At 40.9% G+C, this 21,247-nt stretch overlaps 1 protein-coding gene across 4 annotated transcripts in view; it reads right to left on the bottom strand.

Moving 5' to 3' along the window:
* SEMA4G (semaphorin 4G) overlaps positions 1–21,247 on the bottom strand; it is a 117,886-nt gene that overhangs the window by 78,873 nt on the left and 17,766 nt on the right. Inside the window, exon 1 of one of the 4 annotated variants that reach the window (XM_058187851.1) lies at positions 12,129–12,146. The exons of the other annotated variants lie outside the window; for them this stretch is intronic. The gene's annotated coding sequence lies outside the window, so the exon portion shown is untranslated. Of the gene's footprint in view, positions 1–12,128; positions 12,147–21,247 lie in introns of those variants that run through there. 4 annotated transcript variants of the gene reach the window in all.

Here is a 21,247-nt window from a genome sequence, read left to right as displayed (position 1 = left end):
ACCCTTATTTCCACTAGATTTTCGGCTGATACCAAAACATCGTCAAAATACGGTACCACCCCGGGTAGACCCTGCAATAGTCGCTCCATTAGATTCTGGAACAGCCCTGGGGCTACACTCACCCCGAATTGGAGCCGGGTGCATTTGAATGCGCCGCGGTGTGTGACAATGGTTTGCGCTTCGGCTGTGCTGCTATCTACTGGTAATTGCTGATAGGCTTGAGCCAAGTCTAGTTTGGCGAAAACTTGCCCTTGTCCCAACGAGTGCAGTAAGTGTTGCACTACTGGGACGGGGTATGCACTCTTCTGCAATGCTTTGTTTAACGTTGCCTTGTAGTCAGCACAAATCCGGACTGACCCGTCCGGTTTGACTGGGGTGACTATAGGTGTTTCCCATTTTGCGTGATCAACGGGCACTAGTATTCCCTGGTTTACTAGTTTGTCCAGTTCCCGGTCAATCTTGGGCTTTAGGGCGAATGGAACCCTCCTAGCCTTCAACCTGATGGGGCAACCTGGGGTCTAAATTGAAGGAAATAGGGTCCCTCGTACTTGCCCAAGCCATCTTCAAAAACGTCCTCGAACTCCTTCAGCAGTTCACTCTTGAGGTCGATTTCGCTACGGAACACCCCGGTCACTCCCATGCCCAAAGCCCGGAACCAGTCAAGTCCAAGCAAACTTGGTAAGGTTCCATCGACTATGGTGATTGGCAGGGTTTTCTTGAACTGTCCATACTTGACTTGGACTGACGTTCCCCCTCGCACAGGAATTCGGTTTCCTTGGTAGTCTTGAACTCGTATATGCTGGGACTGTAACTTGCGCTTCGCGATGGCTGGCAAGTCCCTCTTGAGGGTGTCCCATGACATCATTGTGATAGATGAGCCGGTATCCACCTCCATCTTGCAAGGTACCCCTTCGACGTGTACCTTTGTAAAAATCTTTTTCTCTAGCCGCGTCGATGCTAGGGCTACTCTTGCTGAAGTCTGGTTTAACTTCGCGCCCTTTTTGAATGGACCAATCCCGGGCCGCTTTGCGGTTCCCGCGCTCTGATTGGTCGGTTTGAATTTTTGGCGGGAAGGTTGGGGGGCTCGACAGGCCTGCGCTATGTGACCCTTCTTTTCGCACCGCCAACACGTTGCGTCCTTGAATTTGCATTGTTGTCGTTGGTGTTGGCCCCCGCAGCTCATACATTCACTCCGGTCCTCTTTCCCCGGCTTCTGGGTGTGGAAAGCCTCTTCCTCTTCCTCACCTTCCGACTCGGCCTGGACTTCCTCGTTGTGGACCGGAGTTGCTTTTGCTCCGGCTCCTGGCGCCGTCAGCTTTTGCAAAGTTTCTGCCGCCTTGGTCGACATCTCATGAGCCCTAGCCTCGTCCAGCGCTAGGGCCAGGGTTAGGTTGCTCTTGGACAGCAGCCGTCGTTGTAATCGAATGTCTCTTACCCCGCAAATGAGTTGTTCGAGTAAGGAGTCCTCCAAATCTCGGTACTCACAGTGATTTGCGGCTTTTCTTAGCGCTGCCATGTACACGCTTATTGACTCGCCTTCTCGCTGTATCCTCTGCCTCAACTCGAACCGTTGTACGAACTTTGAGGGTACTGGGGCGTAATGCGCTCGAAGTGCCATTTGCAGCGTCTGCCACGGTACCGACTGTACCGGCGTTGGCTCTGATAGCGACTCTGCGGTGTCGAAGACCTCTGGACCGCAATGGCTCAGGAAGTATGCCCGCTTCCTGTTGTCCGAAACTCCTTGTAGTTCGTTTGCTTCGAGGAAACACTCGAAATGAGCCATGTATGACCCCCATTTCTCCTTTGCTGGGTCGAATGGCGGTGGCGGCGTGTAGCTGGACATCGCTACTCTCCGTCCTTGAAACTGGCTGGGTTCGCGCCTTTTTTCCCGATCTCACTGCCTACATCCCATCCTCGTCGCCAGTGTTAGATTCGGGCAATAACGAGACAGGAGACCAGATGAGTGACAACAGCTCTTTAGTTTATAGTGAACCCAGCAAAGAACGTCCGGCAAAACCCCTCTTTATATACAGTTTTCTCCGGTGCATTAACCAATCAGGAACGTGTAAGTTCCCGCCTAAATTTCCCTCCAAAACTCTTAAAGATACATTACAGTTTGCATTTGCTTCCTTTTTATAACCAGATCCATACCAATTAGAGTTTCAAACAAGTACGGTAGCTCGAGAAAGCACAATCTTGAGTTCTGAATGATGAGTAGTTAAAACCTCAGTGCCTTATTTCTGCCCTGCTCCTTCACAATGAGAGTACAGTGTCTTTGATATACTTCACCACCAATTACTGCTATTTGGATAATGGTTCCTGAGCATTAATGTCAGCATTCACAGCTTCTGCAGGCAAGTCGTTCCACTTATTAATTGTTGTAACTGTCAGGAAATTTCTCCTTAGTTCTAAGTTGCTTCTTTCTTTGATCAGTTTCCACCCATTGCTTCTTGTTTTACCCTCAGGTGCTTTGGAGAACAGCCTGACTCCCTCTTCTTTGTGGCAACCCCTGAGATATTGGAACACAGCTATCATGTCTCCCCTAGTCCTTCTTTTCATTAAACTAGACATAACCGAGTTCCTGCAACCGTTCTTCATATGTTTTAGCCTCCAGTCCCCTAATCATCTTTGTTGCTCTTCTCTGCACTCTTTCTAGAGTCTCAACATCTTTTTTACATCGTGGCGACCAAAACTGGATGCAATATTCCAAGTGTGGCCTTACCAAAGCATTATAAAGTGGTACTAACACTTCACGTGATCTTGATTCTATCCCTCTGTTTATACAGCCTAGTTATGCAACTACACACATAGTACATATGTGCAAGGGGAACCTTTACCTTTATCCACAGGAGGAAATAAATCACATGTACAAATGTATATGCACTATTCTTTATATGAACTAGAATAGTGATCAAATAGAATCTTGGCCCACATTGAGCCAACATAAGCACATTGTATGTATACAGATTTCCTGAATAAGGCATTTATGTTTAATACACGTTACTTAGTGACTTCAACAGGGAGTGGGACATATCGGGAGCCTTCATAGTTGAAATGATGCTTCACCTCCTGAGAGTACCATTATTCCTCCTAACCCAATTTAATGCCACACATCTCACCCCACCATTTTTGTCGCTTGAGGCAGATGGCAACATCTGTCTTCATGCCAGTTCTGGCCTTCTCAAATAGCTGTGCAAACCAGATGAGCTTAAATTTATACTTATGTAATTCAATAGGACTTATGATAGGGAACTGATAGGCAACATGCCAAAACTAAATCTGATTATCAGCCTCTCTTAACCCAGCAGTTCATCCTATTGCCACAGGCACCTTTTCATCAGCTTTGCCTGCTTAACTCAAAGGACAGTACCAAAAAGCAATAGGAGTGAGCAAGGCTTAATTTGCTCAACCTGTACTCTCGTTAGGAAGTGATGAACCAAAATACTGTTTTTCAAATATGAATAAAGCACAGAGGTGGATACTGTCCAATGGAGAAAAGCTACAGTAAGTCCATATATTCCACAGGGAGAAGAAGAAGAAAATCTACTGAACATAAACATACAGCTTTCCATGTTATATGGGGAGTAATTCTAAAGGAATAAAACACACACAACTGTTTCTGCTTGCTGATTTAAAGAACAAGGACAGCCAGGAGGTTTATTCCATCAGTTATCACTTAACAAATGAGGGTTTGGCATGTTATTAACAATATGTCTATAGGTCAGTCTCTTTTACTAGCTCCCTGAATCATCCTGGTTTATAAAATAAGACAGCAACAAAGCCATATATCTTTAGCAACAACAGTACACAGCCGCATCATGCAAAGGAAACATTAAGGATGAAAAGATGGACTGTGAAATGCTAATTAATATATCAACTTCCATTCCATTTGTTGAAAAATCTTTTTCTTCTCCTGTATTCAACTATTCCATAATTCTGTGTTTTGCATCTATTTATATATTAATAAAGAATGTCCAAATGTGTGATCTTTGGACTAAAAATATATGTTATGTGAAACATGTTTTATTACTAATTATGTTTACCTTAACAGTGGCAGGATGTAAAATGATTACAACTCCAGTAATAGTCCCACTAAGTTCAATGGGACTTACATCAAGATAAACGAATTTATTAGATTTATATCCTGATTTATATAGGAAATGGCTTATGTAGAGTCCCTCTCCCTATGTCTCCATAACAACAACCAAAAGACCAAAGTCACTCATTTGCTTCTGTGATTGACAATGGACCAGAACTTGGGACTCTCCTCTCCTAATCCAACACTATAATTACCACATCTGCATTTCAGCTATTGTATAATAGTAATCAATCATATGCATTGTTTCATAACCAGATTTTTAACTCAAATATGTCATTCTGACTGTATCAATTCATCTTACTCAATTCATTTTTAACAAAGCAACATAAAACATTCCTAAAGGGAAAATTGAAACAGTTATTTTCCAAAAGATCACTAAAGAAGACCGCAGGTAGTCCTCAACATATGACCACAATTGACCCCAGAATTTATGTTGCTAAGTGAGAAATTTAAGTGAGTTTTGTCCCATTTTATGACTTTTCTTGCCACATTTGTTAAGTGAATCATTGCACTGTTAAATTAGTAACGCGGTTGTTAAGTGAACCTGGCTTCCCCATTGACTTTGCTTGTCAGAAGCTCACAAAAGGTGGTCACCTGATCCTGGGAGCCTGCAATTGTCATAAATATAAACCAGTTGTCAAGCATCCGGATATAAATCATGTGACCATGGGGATGCTGCAACGGTCATAAGCGTGAAAAATGGTCATAAGTCACTTTTTTCAGTGCTGATGTAACTTCAAACAATCACTAAACAAACTATTGCAAGTTGAGGATTACATGTATCTCTTACATATTGGGAGCATATGTTAAAAATTTCAGCCAAACTCATCTTTGTAGCCAAAGCAGGGAAAGCCTCCAATGGAAAAATCATTTTGTTAAAGACATCAAAGCAAATTAAAAAGCATATTTAAAGTACTATTTCAGTTCTATTTCGTGTCTCATTCTGTAACCACTGTTCTTTTTTAAATAAAAATGTGCATACAAAGTAAGACTTCAATTAATATTTGGCGGCTCTCTCTCAGAATTTCTAGTCTTGTTCCCACATAGGAGAAATTACCCCAACCAAAGAGCACATTATCTGTAATTAGAGCTCTACTAAGTATAGTTCTTCATGTGGAGTTTGTTTGTTTGTTTATTTATTTATTTATTTACAGGACATATATAGCCGTCTATCTCATATGAGGATTCTTGTTGGTCACAACAATCGATAAAAAATTAGCTAAAAACAAAAATACTTTTCCTGCCAGGCAGCAGACCGATGATACTTGTAGTTCAACCTGGACCAATGCTTAGGGGAACATCTGGGTCTTTACAGTACTCTGGAAAGCTAAAAGGGAAGGGAACTCTTGGATCTCAGATGGAAGGCTGTTCCAAAGGGCTGGGGTGGCCACTCAAAAGGGTACCTTCAAGTTCCATCAGATGATAACATTTAAGGGAGGAGACCTGGAACATGCCCACCCATCTAACTTTAGTAGAATTGACAGATATTCTCAGGGAGAGGTGATCCAGCAAGTAACCTGACTATGTGCCACATAGAGCTTTAAAGGTGATAATCAGTATCTTGAATTGCATAAAGCAACTGAAGCTCACACAGTAATGGTGTTACTCAGGTGAACCACAGGGAACTTAAAATGGACCAGTTGCAGCTTCTGGATGGCCTTTAAAGGCAGTAACCCAAACAGGAGGTGTCTAAGGAATGGGGATTGGGTGCAATTGGCACACAAGATAAATTTGTGCAAAGGCCTCCCCTGATCACGGCTGCCATTTGCTCTTCCAGCAGCAGCTATGAGTTGAAGATTGCACACCATATCTGTGCAGAAAAGTGTTACCCTATACCAATGATGGTTAACCTTTCCAGCACTGAGTGCCAAAATGAATGCGCGCATATGCACGCATGCGCGTGCCAGAGCACCGGAACCCAGCACCTGGCTGGTGTGCATGTGTGCGATGGAACACAGAAGAGCAGCTGGAGATGGCACGCATGCCCACAAAGAAGGCTCTGTGTGACACATCTGGCACGTGTGCCATAGGTTCACCATCACGGCCCTATACAGAGTAAAAAATCTCACATCTCCTGACCCTGGGGATACAGAAACCTACAACCACTCTGTCTTACTAGGACTGAGTTGCAATCAGTTTCTTCCCATCCAGACTCTTACAGCTTCCAAGCACTAACCCAGCACTTGAACAGCATCACCTGCCCCACATGGTGTAAAGATGTGTAACTGGGTACCATCAGCACACTGATAATACTGAATCTTATGCTAGTGGATCACCTCTCCCAGAAACTAACCCCACATAGTAGAGGACTAGGGCTGAACTTTTCTTCTCTTACTAGCACTGACTGGTACTGGTCATGGAGAAAGGACTGCTACCAAAGACAATGCCCCCAGTCTGCAAAGTGGACCCAGCAAGATACCATGATTGATAGAGCCAGGATCCCCACCCACCCCCATCCCAAGCCCTCCAAAGATCATCCACAAGCACAACTAATGCTGTATTGCACTCAGTACTATAGCCCAGTGTGCAACCTGACTGTTGATGACTTTATTTGACAGATGCCTTTAGTAGACCTCACAGCCATCCTACAAGGGCTCATCTTGCCCCTTACCCTTACCCAGGAGAACCCTGGTCAGCTGATAAAGGGTTGCTAGCCAGTGATCTATGGACACAATAAGAGCAAAGAAATAAGCATGCTTTGCCATGCTTACCGCTACAAAGTAAGTCTTAGTAAAATGTCATACTTGTGGTTGGTTGGCCTTTTCTTCCTCTAGTGGCATTCTAGGCATCTCATGTCTTTTTATTTCCTTGCATCCTGCTGTAAACCAAGGAGCCCGATTGGACCCACAATCATAGGCAGTCCACAGAGGCACAATCTTCCTCTAGTGGCATTCTAGGCATCTCATGTCTTTTTATTTCTTTGCATCCTGCTGTAAACCAAGGAGCCCGATTGGACCCACAATCATAGGCAGTCCACAGAGGCACAATCCAATCAAAGGTCCTTGTCACATTCTCATTCCAGTGTACCAGATGGCACCACTCTCTGAGCAAGCGCTAGAAAGCCAAGTGAAATACAACAGTACATATACATGTAAAATAGCATAATAGGTTATCTTTGGGAACTGTGAACCCACTAGAAATTTTTGAGAGCATGTTCCCATGAAATTGCTGCCACAATTGCTGCCACAGTGCACAAGCACTGCACACCAGAACAACTAGACACAAGAACAGTTTTTTCCCGAAGGCCATCACTCTGCTAAACAAGTAATTCCCTCAACACTGTCAGACTATTTACTGAATCTGCACTACTATTAATCGTTTCATAGTTCCCATCACCAATCTCTTTCCACTTATGCCTGTATGACTATAACTTGTTGCTGGCAATCCTTATGATATATTGATATATTGACCATCAATTGTGTTGTAAATGTTGTACCTTGATGAACGTATCTTTTCTTTTATGTACACTGAGAGCATATGCACCAAGACAAATTCCTTGTGTGTCCAATCACACTTGGCCAATAAAATTCTATTCTATTCTATTCTACAAGAGAAGCAGATGTATATTCACAAAATAATGATCTTACTGGGAACAGCCAGCCACCACAAACAAAACAGAAAACCTTCAGATATCCAACTGATCATTAATACCTTAACATCTCAGTTTACTTTTGTATTTTTTTTCTGATTAGGTAGTCATTCTTCCAAGCAAAGCGCATGCGCGAAGTGAACTGGTGGTTAATACCGGTTAGAACCCACCACTAATACACACATATACCTAAAGTGGGGGAGGAGGTGAGGAATTCTATATTGCCAAACAAACACAGAGCAATGTTGCTGAACATTCTGATACAGTGTCATCTAAGAGTCCTTCAGTCTTGTCATGTGCTGAATGTCTATAAATATCCTATCAACCAACTCTTCCTAGTTGCAGATTCTCTGGAAATCTGAAGCACTATATGGGATTTCACAGAATAATTTAATTAATTGCAAGCCTACAATAATTACACTAGACAGCACCTGACTCAAAACAGAGCAGCCTTAATGTTGGTATGACAGGTTTTAAATAGCATCAACTGATCCTTTAAAAATAATAAATAATTTGGATCCCTCCAAAGTTTTAATTTAAACAGCCTTCCAAAGAGCATCAGTCACAAGATACTTCTCTTCTTCTCCCAGAGTATTCTCCTTGAACACTCACATTTTAAACATACAGTATAAAATAAATATAATTAATTCAAGGAATGGGAAGAGAGATGATTATATACTGAAAAATGTGTAAATGCTAAAAATACTCTGAAGAATAATTCCAGTTCCATTTCAAATGAGAGTACTGCAATATTTTCTTCTAAGACTCATGACAATCAAGAACATAAACAACATTTTAAAAAGCAGCATATATCCGTATCACTGAAAAAAATTGAAATGCTACACAAAACTCTATATGGAATTTAACAGGTTCTCTTGACAGTTTTTTAAAAGCTGGGGAAATTTACATTTCCACCCCAAACTACCCCAGCGAAGCCATTTGCTGTCCCAGTGCCTGGAGGCCATACGGGTCTGGATGGGGAAAAACAGGCTCCAGCTCAACCCAGCCAAGACCGAGTGGCTGTGGATGCCGGCATCCCGGTACAATCAGCTGAGGCCATCGCTGACTATGGGGGGCGAGTCTTTGGCCCCCACGGAGAGGGTTCGTAATCTAGCCGTCCTTCTGGATGCACGGCTGTCATTAGAAGAACATATGACAGCCGTCGCCAAAGGAGCTTTTTATCAGGTTCGCCTGATATGCCTGATATGCCAGTTACGTCCCTTCTTGGACCAGCACAGTCACTCACGCCCTCATCACTTCCCGCCTAGATTACTGCAATGCTCTCTACATGGGGCTCCCCTTGAAGAGTACCGGAGGCTTCAACTGGTCCAGAATGGGGCCACGCAGGTGATTGAGGGAGCGGCTCGAAGCTCCCATATAACACCTATCGTGCGCAGGCTGCACTGGCTTCCGATTGCCTTCCGAGTGCAATTCAAGGTGTTGGTTATCACCTTTAAAGCGCTCCATGGCTTAGGACTGGGTTACTTACGGGACCGCCTGCTGCTACTGGTGGCCTCCCATCGACCAGTGCACTCCCACAGAGAGGGTCTCCTCAGGGTGCCATCGGCCAGACAATGTCGACTGGCGACCCCCAAGGGGAGGACCTTCTCTGCGGGGGCTCCAGCCCTCCGGAACGAGCTACCCCCAGGGATACGCCAACTCCCTGATCTCCGGGCCTTCCGGCGTGAGTTTTTAGAATTTTCAGCCTATTTAAATTAATCTTTTAAATTTGTTTTTAATGTTTATATTTGTTGTTCTTAGTTGGCTGTAAACCGCCCTGAGTCCTTCGGGAGAAGGGCGGTATAGAAATTGAAATAATAAATAAATAAATAAATAAATAAATAAATAAATAAATAAATAAATAAATAAATAAACAAACAAACTTGATGAGTTGCCCTAGAACCTCCTTTATAATAATGAATTATTTTAAAATCAATTTTAGTCCTTAAAAATTAAGAAATAGAAACAATCCATGCATTGTATTCTATCCACTTAAACTGCTTTATATTAATCAAAAAATTTTGGACTGGAATGGCAGGGTTGTAATAAAATTGGTATATATCTGTGATTATTCACTTACTATTTTTGATTTAAAGTTTTTCAGGAAAAATTATACAACAGCTTTTATAGTTAATTTTAACACAGATTTATTATTCTTTCTCCCCAGGATATAGAATGGTACAACACAAGTAATTAAGCCAATATTTGTTGTTAGCTGCCACATTGATAAAACTAAAGTACAGCTGTCTTTGGCTCTATGATATTTATAAATGGAAAAAATAACACAGATGAAAAATTAACAAATCATCAGAAAATCTTGAAGAATCCTTCAATCAAATATACCATTATTCATATTTGGTCTTCATTATTTACATAACAAACAATACCTCATACTTTATCCAAAAGTTGTTATATAATGAAATATAAATATGCAATATGGAAGCTAAAAATATTATCTTTTCTCAGGATCACAATCTAAGACAGGATACATAGTTTTAGCATGACTGGCCCAAAGCATGACTGGTCCAAAGTCACCCAGCTGGCTTCTGTGCCTAAGGGAGAAACAGAGCTAAGAGTCTCCTGGTTCCTCAGCGCCTCAACCACTACACTAAACAGTATGTTGAAAGCAATTTTAAACAAAAGAAATGAAGAAATTGACAAAAGAGAAGGGACAGTAATTCTGATAGTTCCCCACTTACAGTAAAAAATAAACAAACAAGAGTGTAGGAGAGGGAAAAATAAAAGACCATACTGTTCTCAACATTCATATTCAAAGTGGCTAAGGTAAGGAAGGCCTAATTAAGGCCTAAACATTGATTGTTTATGTATCTTATGTATTTAAAGGAGGCTTAGCTCATAAACATTGATCTCCATTAAGCGTCTTTGCACATCTGGTTCCCTTACCTGGTATTTTTGACACGGCTGAAAACCTTCCATTGACTGCTGAACTATAACTATGACTAAACAAACAGTACGGTCAATGGTGAGAAATACTTAGTTCAGTAACAACTGGAAAGCCATTGATTTCCTGTCTCTATTACATAAGGTAACTGAGCGCAGTCAGATTCAATATAAAGGAATCATGTCAATCAAAAGCAGTAGATAAAGATTAAAGCTGTACTTGCACAAGCATTGTCACATTTCTGTCTCATATTGATCCAAATGTTCCTGTATTTCCAAATTTTCTCCCTTCAGAATTTGAAATATGGTATTTCCTTTCGGTGTCTCTTTTCCAAATAGAGCAGATGCCTAAGTATCTAGCGTAAGATTCAAATGATTTTTATTTTTAAAAATGTGACTATATATTCACTACGTAGAGCTTTCATCACACATAAAAAAATAAGGAAAGAGAGATCCCAAGGAAAACCAAAATTACCTATGCAAGAGTGGAACAGAGTGCAGGTTCGATATGATGTGCTGCCTATCTTAAAAAGGGCAAAGAAAGGAAGCAAATGTGCAATAATCAATTTTTGAAAAGAGTATCGTGATTTATACTGTGCCCAAAATTGTGTGAAAAGTGTGACTCAATTGTGAAATGCAACCGGAAAGACAAGAATGATCTAAATCTGATCTCATTTGTTAATAGTTATCCTTTGGTTGCGAAAGTACATGCACAGTTAAACTTTGGTATGTGCAATTCTTTATGAGACATAAAGGACATTCTTTCAACTCATAAGGAAAAACAAAGGTTAATCTGTACTCAGGTGCTGCTGTTATCAGACCTCATGGAGTTTTCAGTAACCTGCAACACATATGAAAGAACAGTCTTTGGCCTGCCCGGAATCTATTCAAACCCTAGGGCAGTGATGGTTAACCTTTTCGGCACCAAGTGCTGAAATGAGCGTGTGCACATGTGTGCATGTGAGCATCAGAATCTGGAAGAGAGCAGCTGGCTGGTTCTGTACATGTGACAGAACCCGGAAGAACAACTAATGACGGCGCACATGCTGACAGAGAGGGCTCTGCATGCCACCTTTGGCATGCGTGCCATAGGTTTGCCATCATGGCCCTAGGGTAATATGGAAAAAAAACCTTAACAAGAAAGCCTATATAACATAATGCAATCTACTTTTACTCAGACTGACTGAAGGACAGATTGCAGAAGATGTCAAAGGAAACTAGGTGAGGTATTCAAAGCATTATTTAACAAAGACATCAGGATTTTGTTTTTTCTCTTTGAGACTGACATTAGGGAGATTACACACACACACATAATGGAAATTTTAAATGATTAAATTTAATAAAAGCAAAACTATAGATCTTTTGTATTGTATTTCACAGCTTCAGTTTTGGTTGAAGAAGGATAACCTGACCTGAAGCAAAACCAAATTTAAAAAGTCAACATTCCAAACAAAGAACATGGCTACAACATTGGCACCAAGACTAAAAATAATTCTTAATATGGATGCATTCCCATATTAATTCCCATATTGCACTCACAGTTTTGAACGAGATTGTTGTTTCCTCCTCACTGGCAAGGCAAGCTGCCGCAAATAAACAAGCAGCAAATCCTAGTCTCATCCTATTGATGATGTTACTTAGTGGGAATGAAATATTTGCAAAGCAACAACCAAGATCAGAGTACCAAGAACTCCATAGTTCAACCCTGAGCTACAGATATTCCTTTCTATCGGAACACACAGAAACATATTCATAATCCATAATCAGATCATACATTTATTAGGAACAAGCAAAATGATGCAAAACAAGTGCACAAACCTTTGAATTCTCCAATACTTTTCATTAGGCAAGATGTTACAAAACAGTCTCTGACTCTTAATTATTTAAGGAAATTATTTTTACACCCAAATGAAGTTATTTCAGGAAGTAAGCTTTACCAACCCAATCCAAAACGAGTAGACTTCCTCATAGATAGGCTACAACTTTAATTCTTTAGAACTGTCCTTCAAAGTTCTAAATTAAAAAATGCTGAAAACACATCTGAGCCTTTATTCTGGATCTGGCTGCTACTACTATAGATTCTATTAAAACAAAAAAAGTAAATCCAACATGCCTGAACTCTGCCTATTCCTGCCCTAGGAAATTTCAGGCTTTATCTTCTGCATGTTATCTATTTCATTTTTCCTCCCAGCTAAAAGATCATGTATCTCTATTTAGTACGCATAATAAGTAGTCCACTTTCCCAGCTGAACTGAAAATAAGCTGAAATGTCTTTTTGCAACCCGTTGACCTCATAATGTAAGGGGCTGTATATGGGACTGTAACTCCTGGCATTCTTAGCCTATTAACAAAAATATGTTAAGATTTGGAGGGAGGATAAACAGATCTCTTTAAGTTTGAGAAAATGGTTTCTAAGATTCATATTAAAATGGCTAAACTGTATTTGGCAAACGTTTATCACCTATGAAAAAATATTGTGGCATTTGCCACGTACCTTGCATATCTAGACTGGTATAAACTGCATGGGTGTGCCACATACACACACCCCTTACCGTTAAAAATCATCCAATGTTACTAGGTCTCTAAAATGAAAACAGGCTTTGAACTTTGCTACTCTACCTGTTTGTTCCTATAGAAAGTGATTGGCTGATGATAAAACTCTTAGCTAACTCTGACTTCCAAAGGAACCAGGCCAGGGCACTCCCTTATCAAAAAGCAAACACTGACTAAAGTTTAACCAAAGAGCAGGGCAACATCAGTGCAAGCTCCTTTTCTGTCATTTAAAACAGAACAGAGGGCAAGATCAACAATGGACCAGCAGGGCAGTTCTTGGGCTTCTCCTTCTTGATCAAGGGGATTGTGAAGATACAATGTCTAGTCTTGGACACTCTTGCAATTGTACCAGCTTCCCAAATACTCACCTGCTGGTGATCAATCTGCAGCCTTTTGCCTCTGAGAACAATTTTTTAAAAAATGTTTTCTGTAAATGAAAAAATGGGCTAATGTTGGCTAACAATGTGAACACAGAAAATTGAAATGGCAGGAAGTAAGCTATTGTCTTGGTTTAGACTGGGAAGATTTAGACTATCTTGGTAAAATAGGGACACTACCTGACTCTGTGGTCTCTTCCCAAAATCCCCAAAGCTTCAACCAAAAACTGTCTACTATTGACCTCACCCCATTCCTAAGAGGTGCATAAGAGCACAACCTACTAAGAGTGCCTACCGTTCCTGTCCTATTGTTTCCTTTCGTTATATCCAATTAATATAGTTATTACATACTCATACTTATATATATGCTTATATATTGTATAGATATTTCATGCTTATGCTTATATATACTGTGGGACAAAATAAATAAATAAAAAATAAATAAATAAAATAAAGTAGAGGAGTGAAGTGGAGAAGAAAAGAAAACCTCAGCTTATGTTTCTAGTTATACTACTCCAAAGTGCAGTGATACTTAGTGTCACTGCCCACTACTCCCCCTCTTCATACATTATTACACAATTACTGGAAATTGGAATTGCCCTGAAGGTTACGTGTAGGTTAGTTACTGGGAAGAGCTAAGGGCAGGAAGGGAATTATATTCTTGAAATAATTAACCTAAAACACACACCCTTCTCATACTCCAAGCAATTATTCCTGCTAACACCAGCTGTAGTCTATGAGCATCAGAAATTCATATGCACATACAACATCTAACTCCCTCCATAAATGCTTCAGGTTATTCTCCTGTCCTATTATTCTGCCTCCTTTTGAAGAATGAATTATTTCTTTTAAGAGCATTTATTAGGTCTCAAAGAATCCACTTCCCTAACACAACTTTTCCCAAAAGAAAACTCAACAATTCTTTTCATCTGGACAAAGCCACTTTTCTGGTTCTTACTTTTAACTCTGTCCTGGCAAGCAAATTAACAAAACCTGTGTCAGCAGAGACCCAAACCAGAATCTGGCAGCTACAGTCATAAAATACCTTTCTTTTGATAACCCTGCTGAAGAGGTAAACCATGACTGCACAGATTATTCACTAGCTAAGCATAGTGTTTCTAATGCACTGTATTATTTCATCCTATGCATTGTTAACTGTATTTTTGCTTACTGTAAAGCACATTGGACTTTTGATTGAAAAGCAGCATAGTACTGATAGAGAGATGACTAATTGATTACAGAGCAGCACAAAAACATTGTATATAGTAGCATGATGCTTAAAATTAAATAAGGGGGTGTAAGGACAAACAAAACATCAAGGAATAGCCACAATTTAATTTTCCAATCTTAGTAATGCTTTATGTTTCTTAATTCCAGAACAGTCAAGAAATTACAGGAGACCTTTCCACATTGTGGGTGCTAGTATTATCAGTCAAAAAGCACTGGCTAATTAATCTGTCTTTCTTTCCTTTACACAAACTTCAATAAGATAAAAAGATAGAAACAGGAAAATATGAAAAAAACGATACTGGACCAGAGGACAAGTGATTGCGTAATTAACATTCATCTAGAACAGGGGTAGTCAACCTTTTTATATCTACCGCCCACTTTTGTATCTCTGTTAGTAGTAAAATTTTCTAACTGCCCATCAGTTCCACAGTAATGCACCGTGTATCGCCATCTGTGCATGCCTCTCGCGCATCGTGGATTAGGTTGTGGGAGGGCACCGGCTACCAGCTCTGCTTGGTCTGTTACAGCTGGGTGGTGTGGGGCGAGATGCGCAAGCTATTCTGGGACAAGGCTCTTTTGTTTGTGGTCACACTATAGCACCATTTAGTTTCACTTAGGTAACGTGAACTAAACTTATGCGCGGGTGATACAAATAGTATATTTTCAGAAATTTAAATTGTCATGGAGAATTTTATGAAAACCTAATGAAAATGTTTTTAAATAATGCTATAAATTTTTTTTAAAAAGTCAATGAAATTAAAAAAAAGGAAAGTGCTTCAGTATCGGACAAAATCCCTACCGCCCACCATGAAAGCTGGAATGCCCACTAGTGGGCGGTAGGGACCAGGTTGACTACCACTGATCTAGAAAAACAATCCCCTTATGTCAGGGGTGTCCAAACTTTTTTTGGTGAGGGCCAAATACAGAAAAATAAGCAAAGGCCCGGGCCACACCATTGAACGGGGGGGGGTCTAAATTTTTTTCGTACCAGTTCTGTGGGCGTGGCTTATTTTGGGGTGTGGCTTGGTGGTCATGTGACTGGTGGGCGTGGCTAACTGCTCATGTGACTGGGTGGGCATGGCTAACTGCTCATGTGACTGGGTGGGCATGGCTAACTGCTCATGTGACTGAGTGGATGTGGCTATGGGCATAGAAAGGGGTATCCAAACTTGGTCTCTTTAAGACTTGTGGACTTCAACTCCCAGAGTCCCTCAGCCAGCAAAGCTGGCTGAGGAACTGTGGGAATTGAAGTCCACAAGTCTTAACGAGACCAAGTTTGGACACCCCTGATCTTGGCTTTTGTTTTGTATTTGGTATGAACTTGAAACTCCCTTCGTTATTCCCTGCCCAAGGGGTGGAGGCGCGAGGAGCCTCGCCAGGCGGCCCGAGGAAGGCGAGGTTAGAACTGCTGGGGTTGGGCACGGCCAGCAGCCTCTTTCCCGCTCACCGCCGCCTCCTCCGCCCCCTCCCTTCATTATTCCCTGCCCAAGGGGTGGAGGCGTGAGGAGCCTCGCCAGGCGGCCCGAGGAAGGCGAGGGTAGAACTGCTGGGGTCGGGCACGGCCAGCAGCCTCTTTCCCGCTCGCCGCCGCCTCCTCTGCCCCCACCCTTCGTTATTCCCTGCCCAAGGGGTGGAGGCGCAAAGAGCCTCGCCAGGCGGCCCGAGGAAGGCGAGGGTAGAACTGCTGGGGTCGGGCACGGCCAGCAGCCTCTTTCCCGCTCGCCGCCTCACCTGTTTCTCGATGGCTGTCACTGCCGCCACGCGTGTCCGACATGGGGAGGCGCGAGGAGCCTCACCAGGCGGCCCGAGGAAGGCGAGGGTAGAACTGCTGGGGTCGGGCACGGCCAGCAGCCTCTTTCCCGCTCGCCGCCTCCTCCGCCCCTTCCCTTCATTATTCCCCGCCCATGGGGAGGAGCCGCGAGCCTCGCAGCGAACCACCGGGCAAGCACCGGGAGGCGGCCGAAAAGGGCCATATTCAGTTATACTTTCAGAATTTGCTGCGGGCCAATAAAAACTGACCCGCGGGCCGCAGTTGGCCCGCGGGCCGTAGTTTGGACACCCCTGCCTTATGTCTTAAGAGTTACATAAACATTACTGAAACATTAGTGTCCTTTTAAAAGTAAATACATGTTTTGAAGCAAACTGATCAATTAGATAGAGAACAGTCCTAATCAGTATTAATTCTAAAGCCAGTATCAATGCCAAAAACTATAGTCTTTCTCTCTTTTTTGGCCAAATTGCATATTAACGTATTTTGCGCTCCACTGAAACAGAAGTACAATGTGAATGTTAACGATGCAGATCAGCTATCAGCCAAACAACATTAACCAAATCTCTGAGCTAGCAAAGCACGCAAAAATCCAAGTTATAAAGTTCAAAGGTCTTACTTACATGTCTCTTTAAAATGAATACATATTGGAGGCATGCTTGACTAGGTTGGAAGATGGGAGTGTAATGGAACATCCAATAAAATCTACAATATGGGAAAAAACACATCCAGGAAGCCACTAACACAAAGTTAACAAAAATATGCCTGAGAAGTTCCTGGACGGACTGATAGATTCTGAATAGCCGTTCCCTTCTTTATATTTTATTTCAAGTGAGAAGTTTCTGTCTGAACTGACAAGTTTGCTAACTGCACTATGGTGGCTATTTAAAATGTGCAGAAGGAAAGAATATCTTGAGAGGGCTCCATATCTGGCTTCTTTACAGTGAAAGACATTGGATTCAGTATCCCAAGAGTCCCATCATCCATTTAAAAACAGTATTGGGTTTCTAGAAACTAACACAACAGTGTTTGGAGAAATCACTTGAGAAAACTGAAGCGGGCCTTTGTGCATCTTTACCAGCTGCTATGGGACAAGGTATTAATGATTTACATAGGTTTTCCCCATTACTAGCAATTGAATTATGCAAAAATGGGAAGCATCAAAAGGTTCAATTACACAGAGTTTTGTTAATAAAATATATGGAAAAACAAGTCCTTAGGGAAAACATACAATAGCACTTTCAGTCTCTTGGCCTTGGGCAGCCTTTCCTTGACACATTACTGCATACAAACACACCTGGTTTTTATGTGTTAGCAAATAAACTGGCATTACAGCCCTACTTTAGGCATTGGAGACCTATTCTAAATGTAAAGCACATATTTACTTGGAAACAATAGCCAATTATTTAAAGTAGTTTATTTCCATGTTACACCAAACCAGAAGCCATTTCATGCCATACATTTAGCCAGCAGTATGTTGTCTACTTTACGGTCATTTTTGCAACCTGTTCATTATCTATGATGAAGCTAGAAAAGGTAAGATTCTCCGTTTTATTACCATAAGAACCCTCTAAGTAGGGGAGATAGAAATAACGACAAGACAAAAACCATGACTCAGAAGAAAAGTGTTAGGGATGAAGCTCAGAAAATAAAATCCATGAAAGAAAGAGAAGTTTTCTCCTGGAACAATGAATATCCCAACCAGTGTAAGATTTCTGTGTCTTTTTAAATTTTTAACCAGAAGATTAATAATTAATTTTAGTTTAAAATGTGTAAAATCTAATATTGTTGGAAAACCAGATACTGTATAGAATTTCAATCTCCAGAAATCCAGGGATTTATATAAAACATTTGTCCTACCAGTGGAGCATGTAATAATGAAGTATTATACATAAAAGGAGCACATCAAGGTAAAGTTAGTTTAATAATATATATCACCGAGTCTTAGGAAGTAGAACCTGCCAGAGCACAATGAGAGAGACATCAGAAAGTAGGTCAAATTCTGGCAGCATGCTGACAGCTAAAGCAAAAGCAGCCTTCCATCTCTGTTACAGCTTAACCTCTAGCATCACAATTAGAATTAACAATCTTCTTCATCCTAGTGCCCTCCAAATGTACTAAACTACTTCTATAGTCATTAGCCACAACAGGCATGCTGGCTGGCTGCAGTAGGCCCCATAGGGCAAAGCAATTGGATGGTATCAGGTTGAATAAGGCTGCACTGGGGCATATGAAGCACTGAAGGTAAAGTGCTACCTTTTCCAGTGGTATCTGATGCCCATAATGGCTGGTGAATCAGAGCGAAGAAAATGGTAGGAGAATCTAGGGATTACATTACTGTATACTAGTCAAAACAACGAGAGCCTGATATTTCCCCAGCTTATCATTTTGAAATCTCCTAAAAAATACTTTAAAAAATGCATTGCAACCAAACAGAATCTCACTAAACATAGGAGTTGTGTCTTCTTAAAGCTGCTACAATATTAAATTCTGCACTGAAAGAAATGTGAGGTTTTCATCCCTCCCATACCATTTCTTGAATAAAGAATCTCTGTCAGAACGTTATGGAGCTTAGTTTATAAGAATATTGAAACAAAGCTTATTATTGAAACATATGTTTCTCACATATGTTTGTGTGACCTATATTTTAAATCCAGAACCACCCATTTTGTGTTTAACTATCTGTTTTCTGTTGGAGATACTACATTTGATAAGATCAAACGAAATTCACAGTGAAGTACTTTCAAAGTTTTTAATGTTTGAAATATGCAGTTTCTTACATAATGAAATAAAAAAAAACATTCTTTGTAAGGCTTAGTAAAATCTCTTTTATTTAAATAAAACATTTAATTGCTTCTCCATCATACTGTCAGCTTTGGAAGCCATACTAGGCCGAAGGCTTCCATGCGCTACCACAATTTTGGAATGCTGACACATACTTTTCTGTAAGCAGCTATTGATTACAAGGTGACACACTAGGAATATATAAAGTTAAAGGCGATTTTATGAAGCGTTTTCAAAGTATTATTTAAGTGAATCTCATATATAATTGGGAATATCCTTTTACATAAGTGGTATATTTTAGATTTCTGTACTCCTAGATGACTAATTGAGTTCCAGTAGAAGGTACAATATTGCAGGGTTCTCCTTTCTCTGTGCCCAGGTCCTGTCAGCTTTGAGACAGGGTGGAGGAGCTCAAGGTCTCTAGAGGGTGGGGGACATCAGAATTCTGAACATCTGTCTTACATAAGGCCACTGGGTGATGTTTGAGGTCAGATTATAGAATTTTTTTTTATTGGCCAGTGTGATTGGACACACAAGGAATTTGTCTTGGTGCATATGCTCTCAGTGTACATAAAAGAAAAGATACCTTCATCAAGGTACAACACTTACAACACTTAATGATAGTCATAGGGTACAAATTTAACACAAATTTAACACTTAATGATACAACACTTAATGATAGTCATAGGCTACAATTAAGCGATCAGGAAACAATCTATATCAGTATAAATCGTAAGGATACAAGCAACAAAGTTACAGTCATAAGTGGAAGGAGATGAGTGATAATCATGCAAATGATATCAAATTATGCATCTTGATTTTGGATTAATCAGGCAATGTTGTCAAGGTCTTTTCTAAGTGTCTGAAGGTTGTGGGGATAGGATGGAGAGAAGCAGAGTAAAGCTTAATCTTCACTAAACCAAGTGGCTATGGGCTTTGAATCCCTTGTGGTTAGGGAAGTTTCATCCTTAATCCTGGGGGTTGCACTTTCTTCTTCAGGACTGGTGTGTAACTTGGAGATCATTTTGGACTCAGAGCTACTACTTAAGGAGCATGTGGTAGTTGTGATGTTAAAGGCCTTTGCATTAACCCATTTTGTTGTTCCAACGAGCACCTACATAGACATTTCAGATACTCAGTCATTTCATATTCTACATGGCGCTGTTCTGAAAGTTTCAACTGTTCCAGTACGCTTTGTTAGTCCCATCTGTAATGAAATGTGTGGATGACCTTGGAAAAAGAGGGAAAAAGATGCTGTCTAGGAAACAATAAGACAAGAAAAGCAGGAGCTCAGTACCTTAATGGTCAGAGAAAGAAATTTAAGGAAGGACCCACCAAAATTGATCAAGCAGTTAAAAAGCAGTGGGAAGTTTATGCCTTCAGACTTGCAAGATTGTATTAATGTAGTCTTACAATCAAATAGAATTAGTTCATTGTAGTGAACTAACAGGACTAGAAACATTCTATTCCTGTTTCCTGTCTGGATTAACTGGGAGGGCTGGCATATACAACAAACACCTTTGCTTCCTGAGCCACACTAGTTATCAATAAGTTTCTGGGTTCGATTCAAGGTGCATGTTATTAATTTTAAGTGATACAAGTCTTAATTATCTAAAAGGCCATCTGTTTTATGTGGTTCTTGACTATATAATTTTTTGGTGGTTTTTGGCTGTATAATTGGCCAGAGCTGGCATCTCCCAGATATCATCCATTAAACAATGAACCTGATGGGACCTATCTTCACTGTTGTAGCTCTGGTCTCTGGAACACCATCCCCCTGATCATGGCCATATTTAAAAGAACCCAAAAAAACCAACTCTTTCCCCAGGCTTTGTATTAGAATGTGTGTTTGTGTGTGTGTGTGTGTGTGTGTGTGTGTGTGTTAATGGTTCACTCTCCTACCAGACTTCTTGGTTTTAATTTTTTACTATTTGTTGCCCAGAGTC

Source organism: Ahaetulla prasina, chromosome 6, assembly GCF_028640845.1.
Source record: "Ahaetulla prasina isolate Xishuangbanna chromosome 6, ASM2864084v1, whole genome shotgun sequence".
Lineage (NCBI taxonomy): Eukaryota > Metazoa > Chordata > Lepidosauria > Squamata > Colubridae > Ahaetulla > Ahaetulla prasina.
Note: the sequence above shows the minus strand (reverse complement) of the source record. Positions and strands in the feature narration are given on the sequence as shown.